General features: G+C 52.4%; 1 long non-coding RNA gene across 1 annotated transcript; it reads right to left on the minus strand.

The window, feature by feature from the left end:
• Nucleotides 1-673: 673 nt before the first annotated feature.
• LOC103581539 lies at nucleotides 674-7,358 on the minus strand. The gene is made up of 3 exons (XR_549677.1): nucleotides 6,651-7,358; nucleotides 5,657-5,713; nucleotides 674-1,639 (listed from the first exon to the last, which is right to left on the minus strand). It is a non-coding gene; the product is annotated as an uncharacterized LOC103581539 (long non-coding RNA).
• Nucleotides 7,359-9,407: the final 2,049 nt, after the last annotated feature.

Here is a 9,407-nt window from a genome sequence, read left to right on the forward strand (position 1 = left end):
GATCACATGACGCTCATGTGTGCGAGTGTCTGTGTCTGGATGTCTTATCCCATCCATGCCCAAATGGCACATGCCCCAGAGCAGTGGATCCCCATCCGCACTGTGCATAAAAGTCCCTGTATAGGTTGTTTGTGTCCCCCCAAATTCATACATTGAAATCCCTGCCCCCAAAGTGATGGTGTAAGAGGTGTGGCCTTCGGGAGGCAATTAGGTCCTGGGGCCAGCACCCTCATGATTGCATTAGCGCTTTTAGATGAGAGGCCTGAGGGGGACCTGTGGAGGACGCAAGCACACCTCTGCCACCTGGAGTGGCCCCCAGAACCCAGCCATGCCGTCACCCTGATCTCAGACTTCCAGCCTCCTGGACCATGAGGAATCAATTCCTGTGCGTGCGCTGTGCCACCTCCGGGAATTTGTTACTGCAGGCCAGGCTAAGGCATCACAGAGGGAGATTTTTAAAAATACAGAAGCCTGGTCCACCCAGAGATGAGTGTGTTTGGTTTTTTGGGTTTTTTTTTTTTTTTTTTTTTAAAGATGACCGGTAAGGGGATCTCAACCCTTGCCTTGGTGTTGTCAGCACCATGCTCAGCCAGTGAGCTAACCGGACATCCCTATATAGGATCCGAACCCGTGGCCTTGGTGTTATCAGCACCGCACTCTCCCAAGTGAGCCACGGGCCGGCCCGTGTTTGTTTCTTTTGACTTCACAGGTAATTTTAGTGTTCAGCCAGTGCTGAGAGCCCCATGATGGGACACAGTTCTGCAAATTGCTGTTTTTAAGATATCTAGTTCTGCCTCAGTGTGACATTTTGAACACGAGAGCATGCTACTGTTATTTAATCCACATTGGGATTGTGACTGTTCGTCTATTGATGAGCATCTGGGTTGTCCTCGGCCCACAGTGGGACGTGCCTGGGATGAGCACAGCTGAGGCACGAGGTCCTACAAGTGGAGTGGGCGGGTCACAGGGTATATGAATTCCAGATTTCATTAGACATTGTCTCTTAAATATAAGCAGATTGGGAAAACAAGGCACCAAGTACTGCACATGGTGGAGAGGGTGTCTTTCTACCTGTGCTAGTCAGGAGAGAGCTTGGCTGCTGACTTTATTTGGAAGCTGAATGTGAATAAAAGGTGAGCGTGGGTAAGTGCCACAGGTGGAGCACTGGTGCCAAAAGAGGGGCCGCTCGGTTGCCTGGAGGCGGCCCAGGCTCTGGCCTCTGAGGTTGGAGGGGAGAAGGCTGGAGGCACAGGACCTGATGGAAGAGGGGAGCTCCCGGAGCCGAGAGCACGGGATGGTGGTAACCTGCCCCAGGACCACTGAGGTGTCGTATTCAGCAGGTTTCTGGCGCTCACTACCTGTGTGTCCAGCCGGAGGGCACACTCGGAGGGGAAGGTGGCCTTGTGAACACCTCTGCCGTATCCCCTGCAGGTGTCAGAGGGCTGCCCAGGCCCATGCCCACCCGTCTGGAGGCAGCTCCCATCCCTGGGAGCCAATGGAGTCGGGGCCACACCTCAAGTCTCCAGGCGGAGCAGTGTCAGGTTACTGTGCAGAGAGGGCACATCTCGGTCACCAACGGGCTTGGAGGGTGTGTGGTCTCCTCAGACCCCTTCTTCCTCCTTTGGTAGGCTTGTAGACTCTGCAAGGAAGCAGAGCACAAACATGATCACATCTATGGTGGCGTGAATGTTCGTGGAGTGCTCCCGTGTTCCAACATGGTTCTGGACAACAGACACACTCCACATGCAGACAAACACATGCAGACAAGAGCTCTGACTCTCTGGGCCTGAAGCCCCCAGGGAAGGAGGGCCCCTGAGCCAGCTAGGTTCAGTTGCTCCATCGAGCACAGGGCCCATCCTGGGGGCAACTGGCTGTGTACTCCACCTAGTCACATTGCAGCTGTCTTGTGACAGTAATCACGGGACAGGTGAGCCACCGTCCTCCTGAAGCTTGCTGAGGGGTGCCCCACAGCCCTGAGCACGGCTTAAAGAAGAGTCACAGTCCACAAGGGCCAGACCTGGGAGAACCCTGCCTCATACAGGTCATTGGAAAGGTGACCGCTCAGGCAGGACTGAACCCTGCTTGTCTCCACGTTCGGTCTGCTGACCCCACTTCAGACTCCAACGGGGGCAGACGGTCTTTCTAAAATGCAGTTCTGGTCATGTATTCCAGGGGAGTGGCTGCTGCGCGTCATGGAACAAGCCCAGGGGCCTCGCATGCGGGCTCTCCAGCCTCATCTCCCAGGTGGCACACTGGCCTCTGTCCAGGTGCAGAGCTCCTGCTGCTCCCGACTGTGCCAGGCATGCACTCTCTCCCATGCCCTCTGAATATGCCACTCCCATGCCTGGAGCACTCTTCATCCAGCATTCTCCTGCTCTGCCCTGAAATCAGCTTAGACAGCATTTCCTCCAGGAAGCCTTCCTTGATTCCCCTTGGGCTGCTCATCACAGCAGGGATGACACTGGATTACAGCTGCCTGTGTAGTCCAGACAACAGCTGGGGGTGGCCCTGTCCCTGTCAAATCTCCTGAGTGTGTGGAGGCTAACATTTTCTCTGGTTCTCTTGGGCTCTGAGTGCCCCCTCCTCCCAAATCCCTCATGAGCTGTCTGTGCCCCTCACCTCCACGGCTCTGACCCCTTCGTCCTCCAAAGCCACTGCTGCATCGGGAGAGTCTCTCACTGAAGGGAAAGCACAGGAGGGGAATAGGGAGGCTGCGACTGTGTGGTCATGGGTGGTCATGGTGGGCCTCAGAGTACAGGAGGAGGAGAAGGGACCAAGTACAGCTCTGGGGCAAGTGCTCCAGGCAGGAAACAGCACGCGCAGGCCAGGCAGCGAGCATGAGAGGCAGGAGCCGAGGTCAGAGGGCTGCATGCGTGGCTGCGCCCTGTGGGCCAGTCTGAGGACTTTGACTTTTACTCTAGTGAGATGGTGTTTTAGTCCGTTTTCTGTTGCTATAACAGAATACCTGAGACTGGGCAATTTATAATGGACAGAAACTTATTTGGCTCACTATTCTGGAGACCAGAAAGTCCAAGATCAAGGGCTGCATCTGTGAGGGCCTTCTTGCTGTGTCCTCCCATGACTGAGGGCCAGAGACAAAGCAAGGGAGGGCCACACTCTTGTTGACAACAAACCCACTCCCACAGTGATGGCATTAATCCACTCCTGGGAGCAGAGTCCTTATGACCTAACCACCTCTTCCATGTCCCAGCCCTCAATACCATTGCATTGGGGATTAATTTCAAACACATGGATTCAGGGGACACATTCCGATCACAGCAGGTGGGAGCCCTGGCAGGGTTTTAAGCAGAGGAGGGACAACGTCTGTGGGCAGATCATCACTCTGGCTGGCCTGTTAAAAACCGATTGTGTTGACAAAGGAGGAAACAGGAGTCTGTTAAGAGCCTAGGTCGTGAGGGCTGATGCAGCAGCAGTGCGGTGAGGAAGCAGGGCCAGAGGACTGAAGGGCCTGGAGAGCTGGAACCCCCAGGCCAGGCGCTGAACAAGAGGCTTCCCGACCCATCCCGGAGACGCCAGGCTGGGAGGCAGGGTGAGGCCTGGGAGCGGCGGGGTAGGCCGGGTCTGCCCGCGCAGAGGTTCCCTGTACCACGCCGCCCGCTCGTGCTGTGGGCTCTGACCTCCGCGCCCAGGCCCTTCCTGCCCGGCAGAGACTCAGCGTAGGTCATTTCCAAAACTGGGTGTCTCACTACCCAAGGCGAGCTTGTTGGGAGAACAGTGCTGGCGGCCACCCACCCCTGCCCTCCACGCCCGGCCGGGAGGGTCCCCACGAAGCCCGCGGGAGCCCGCGCGACCCGCTCCACGTGCAGCACAACCTCCTGCGCAGGCGCACTTCCTCGGCGAGAGAGGAGAGGAGGAAGGCACGGGGCCTGATGACTCATTGGGCCCAGCGTGTGTCAGTCATCTGAGGAGTCCACAGCGGAAGGGGGGAGGGAGTAGGGGAGGAGTTCGCACTGACCGGAAGTGGGCCGTGGACCAATAGCGTGGGGGTCCCCGCACGGTGGGAAAGACGAGGCGGGGTGGACGGGGGAGTCCACAGCGGAAGGGGGGAGGGAGTAGGGGAGGAGTTCGCACTGACCGGAAGTGGGCCGAGGACCAATAGCGTGGGGGTCCCCGCACGGTGGGAAAGACGAGGCGGGGTGGACGGGGTCCCGCAGTCTGGGCGCTGGAACGCAGGCTGCCACCGTAGCGGCCCAGTCCCGTGCGGTCCGCCCTGTTGCCTGGCATGGGACAAGGAGGCCTCTGCAGAAGCCTCTCCGTCCGAGGAGACGCCCAAAGACTCGGCTGCCTCCTGGGCCAGAGACGTAGGACCTTCTCACCCGAGGCCCACCGGAAGCTCGCGTCCGATGGTGGCTTCCCTTGTCCCCGCTGTGGGCATGGTCCAGGAGGATGCTGGTGCAGGTGTTGTCATCACAGCCAGGGATGCTGAGCTTGGAGCTCCGGTCTTTCATGATGGGGACAAGCAGGCCCGCTTGTCCTTCACCCCGGGGGAGGAAGGGATCCGTGTTACACCAAACAGCAGACAAGTTCGCCCTCTGCTTTGGAGGGGCACTGTCTCTACCAGGGATATTTGCTAAACAAAGTACGTGAAAAGAAAATCTGGAACAAAAACTGTTGGTACTTCAGCTTGCAAGGCATGCAGAAATGTGGCAGGCCCACGGGAAACTGTCCCCCGACAGCCTGAAGATGTAAAGAGCACTGAATTTTTGTGACATTCGGTGGCTGTTGCACCAGCCCATGCTGGGTCCTGCCATCCCCAGACTTCCATTTTGGAACTGTTTCCTTACTGTTTAAGGTCCTTACTTGCAGCCAAAAGCATCCTGAGGCAGCGGCCTTCACCCTTGATCTCCTCCAACAGGCTTCATTTAGTCTTACCTGCCATTAACAGAGTGACTTGGGCCGATTGTTAAAACCCTGCTTATCTCACAAAGGTCTGGCGAGGAACACGCGAGGTTTGGTTGGTGAAAGTGCTTAGAAAACTGGAGTACATCAGAAGGAGGGCGTTCTTACGTTTATTCTTCCACCTCATCCCTGGTCTCAGATTTGAGCCTGAATTCATTTTCTGGTGCTGTGTTACAATAAGCTGAACTAAGAGCAAGTTTAGGAACAAGGAGACCCTACTTCACCCCTGCCCCCCACCCACCGTTTGGTGAACTTTTGTTGGAGTGAAGCCTGCAACCCAGGCAAGGGCAGAGAAGGCGGAAAGAGCTGATGTTCTAGGTGGGGACTGGAGAGAGTGGAGACCATCCATAGGGTGCGCTCATGTTCGGCATGAGCCAAACAGCCCTCTGAGGCGGCAGAAAGCAGTTTAACTCCCACTGCCAGCGGACGAGTGCTCCAGCTGCTCCATGTCCTCGCCAGCCATGGTGTGGTCAGTTTTCTCGGTGGCAGATGTTTGCTGGGCGTGTGGCGGTGTCTCAACAAGGGTTGAGCACCTTGTCACATGTTTGCTAGTGTCTTGAACATCCTCTGTGGTAAAGGGTCTGGTCAAGTCTGTTGCCCATTTTTCTTACCAGTTTGTTGGAGTTCTTTATGTCTTGCGGGGAACGACAGTTTGACTTGAGGGAACTGGGCTTAGAGGTCGGATACAAACTAGTTCAGCTTCATTTGACTGAGTGCTTTGGGATTGCACACTTACCTTCACTCAGTTTTATAGAATGTCCATTCATGTCTTACAGAAGTCGCGAGTCACGTTCTGTGAAACAAATGAGAAATGCTGACTCAGTCTAATCTCTGCCCAGAGACTTGTGTGTGGACACAGTCTCTTACATGCACGCACCACCCCCTACACACAATACCCACACTCACACACATACACATACATGCATATACTCATACATGCACATAAACACATGCAGTTATACACACACGCACTCTCACATGCTTACATATACACAGGTCACACACATGTGCACACACAATACACACACACGGGCATGTGCACACTTGTGCACACATGCCGTACACATATGTACACTCGTGCCTGTGCACACGCTCGTGCACACATGCACACACACTCTTACACATCTCCGACCCTGTGCCCCCTGTGGTGCAGGGTCTAGTCAGTGCATCCCTAGTGGTTGCCTGCTCCTGTCCCCTCTGCAGCAGGAGCTGCCTCTGCAAAGTCTTTCTTTGTCTTTTGGGGTCTCAGTTCTCAGGAGCTAAGATGTCTGCATCAAAGGAATGTAGGGGAGGTGGCAGCTGGGGCCTAGTCCCACCCACATCCTTGGACCTGCCCAGAGAAGCCCCCTCTGGCAGCCCCAGCTTCCTGTCCTCCAAATTCAGACTGCATTCTGTTCTGGGCCTAGGGCTCCCCCTCACCCTCCTCCCGCCTGCACTGCTCGTGGCTGACTCTGCCATGCGTCACATCCCCGTGTATGGCAACAGCTGGCTGAGCTTAATTAAGCCCACAGTGCCGGGTTCCACCTGGTGAGGAATTAACAACAATAACAAAATAGCAAACATGCGAGGAGGGGTGTGAAGAGGCAGTGTGTGTGTGGGGGGGATTCCTGCTTCTCCCAGAGGGTGGGAGCATAGTCAGGGATCTGCTCGGCCTCTGCTTCCCGTCCTGGGGCAGCCCTCAGATGCTGGCTGTCACGGCTTAGTACAAGGACCACATGACCCATCCTCACCATCCTTCCCACTGGGACAGGGGTCTCAGGCTATGAAGTGTTTCCATGTCCTTTGCTGTGCCCTGCCCCCACACAGGTGAGGAGGCTCAGGCTGCAGAGGTCGCCGTGGAGTTCAGGGTCCTGTGTGGCTGCCCAGTTCACAGGCATGTCTGCAGCTTGCCAGGCTCCACACAGAATGGCCTGTGAGCTGGGATAGAGGTCCACATGCAACCTGCTTTGGGAGTGGCGAGGACGCACTGGATTTGCCTCGGAGGGATTGGAGGCGCTTCTCTTGGCCATGCCTCAGCTTCCTGCAGGGGGATGTGAGCATAGGTGGTGCCAGCAGTAGAACCATGGGCTAGTGTCCCTTGGACCCTCTGTGCTCTGCAGAGGTGGCTCCAGGAGGCTCCCGGCCCTGTGGGGCTAGAGTTCTGGGGAAGGCATATCCAGAGTCACACATTAAGAAAAAGGTGGAGCTGGAATTCGAGTCCAGGCTGCCTCCAGGTTGCTCGTGTTCTGCTTCTGGACCAGACGCTTCCCTCAAGCATTCACTGCCCGGCCGGGCTGGGCCAGGCTGAGCAAGGATGGAGATGCACGGTAGAGTGGGGGCTCCTGCAGAAGCAGACTCTCGAGGTGACTAGAGAGAGGAGGGGTGGCAGCTGTGGACACATCCAGAGGGCATTTCTAGCAAGCTGAGCATTGGAGAGGTCAGTGGATGTTGAGGGTCCACCTGTGCAAACAGATTGATACCTTTAAAAACGTTGTTTATAACTCGTACCCCATCTGTGTCCAAAAGGGGTTTGCAAGAAAACAGTAAAACTGCAGAAATAGAAATCATCCAGAGGGCATTTCTAGCAAGCTGAGCATTGGAGAGGTCAGTGGATGTTGAGGGTCCACTTGTGCAAACAGATTGATACCTTTAAAAATGTTGTTTATAACTCGTACCCCATCTGTGTCCAAAAGGGGTTTGCAAGAAAACAGTAAAACTGCAGAAATAGAAATAGCAGATTAGTTGCAGGGATTACTGTACTCCAAATCTGCCTTAAATTTTATTCTGAACTTCCTGGCACCTAAAGCAAAAGGGGAAAAAAGAAGGGCTTGGTAGCTAAATGCAGTTTTATGTCTGGATTTTTAGTTTTTAAAAAAATTGTGGGAGAGGTAGGATCTTTCTGGAAAGGCCTGGGTCCCAGCTCTCTGACCTCGAGAAAATTGCTCAACCCGCCTGGTCTTGTTTCTGTCACTGGTGAAACAGGAAGAGTGATCACGTCCACCTGCTTCCCTGGGTAGTTGGGAGGCCCAAGGCAGCCGATGACTGTGGAGCACAGTGTGAGCTGTGGAGTTCCTCCATGGGGTTGCTGATGTAGTGGTTATCACGTTACAGTAAGCTCCTGGAGAGCAAGTTCCTGGAGAGCAAGAACGCTGCCACGCACCTCCTCAGGCCAGCCATTTGTCCTAGATTTCTCAGTTTGTGCCTGATGTTATTATCGGTGCTACCATCTCTCACTCTCCACAGTATTTTGGTTTGGAGGATAAATTATATGGTTACCATATATGTGTATATGTGTAGATTTTTGTATTTATATTTATTTTATAATTAATAAAAATAGAGTCCCTTATCTCAAGAAGCTCATGTTGTGGAAGCGTTAACAAAAACCACATCCAGAGGACAAGAGGACAGCCTACAAAGTGTAGCTGTTGAGAAATTGGGTGATTCCATAGCTTCTCTCTCCTCATGGGGCCTTTGATCTTTGCATTGAAGGCTCAGTGAGAGAAAAGGAGAAGGGGGAATCAAGCTCCAGGAGACGCTCTGCACCCTCCCTGGCGTGGGCATTGTGGACAGAGCTCTGTCATTTCCTGTGTGCCTTTGGCAGATCCTGAATCTCTCTGAGCCTCTGCTGTCCTCGTCTGTGAACTAGGGTTGTCTTGAAGGTCAGGAATGGTTGGCTAAATCACCAGGCATGGAGCCTGCACTCCTTTCTGCACTTCTTCAGCAAAACATGACAATGCCTCTTTCCTGGAACCCAACAGCTTCTACACTTTTCTATGTAGGAGGTTTCCAATTATGAATTCAATTTTTTTTAATCAGATATACATCTTTTCAGAGTTTCTATTTCTTGTTTCAGTTTTGATAATTTGTGTCTCTCAAATAATTTGTCCATTTCCTCTAGTGTCAAATTTATTGACATGAAATTGTTCAGAATATTCCCTTATTTTCCTTTTAATGTCTATAGGATCTGTGGTGATGTCCCACCTTTCTTTCCTGATGTTGGTCATTTGTGTTCTCTCCATTTTCTTGAGTAATCTAGCTAAGAGTTTATCAGTTTTATTAATCTCTTCAAAGAACTAATCTTTGAGCTTCTTATTTTTCTCTGTTGTGTGTTAATTTCTGTTTCTTGGCTTTCTGCTCTTCATTACATTCTTCCTTCTTCTTTGAGCTTAATTTGCTCTTTTCCTGGATTTTCAAGGTGGAAGCTTAAATCTTATATTTTAAACCTTTTATCTTTTCTAACACAAGCATTTAAAGCTATAATATGGCTCACAAATTTTGATATGTCATGTTTTCATTATTATTTAGTTAAAAATATTTAAAAATTTTCTTTGTGATTTCTTATTTCACCCATGGTTATTTAGAAGTTTATTGTTTAATTTCCAAATATTTAAGGGAATTTTACAGATATCTTAGTGTAATTAAATTCTAACTTTACTGTAGTTTGAGAACATATTTTATATGATTTTAATCCATTTGTATTTATTGAGAACTGTTATATGGTGAATGAT

The sequence above is a fragment of the Galeopterus variegatus genome, unplaced genomic scaffold, assembly GCF_000696425.1.
Source record: "Galeopterus variegatus unplaced genomic scaffold, G_variegatus-3.0.2 Scaffold174, whole genome shotgun sequence".
NCBI classification, from domain to species: domain Eukaryota; kingdom Metazoa; phylum Chordata; class Mammalia; order Dermoptera; family Cynocephalidae; genus Galeopterus; species Galeopterus variegatus.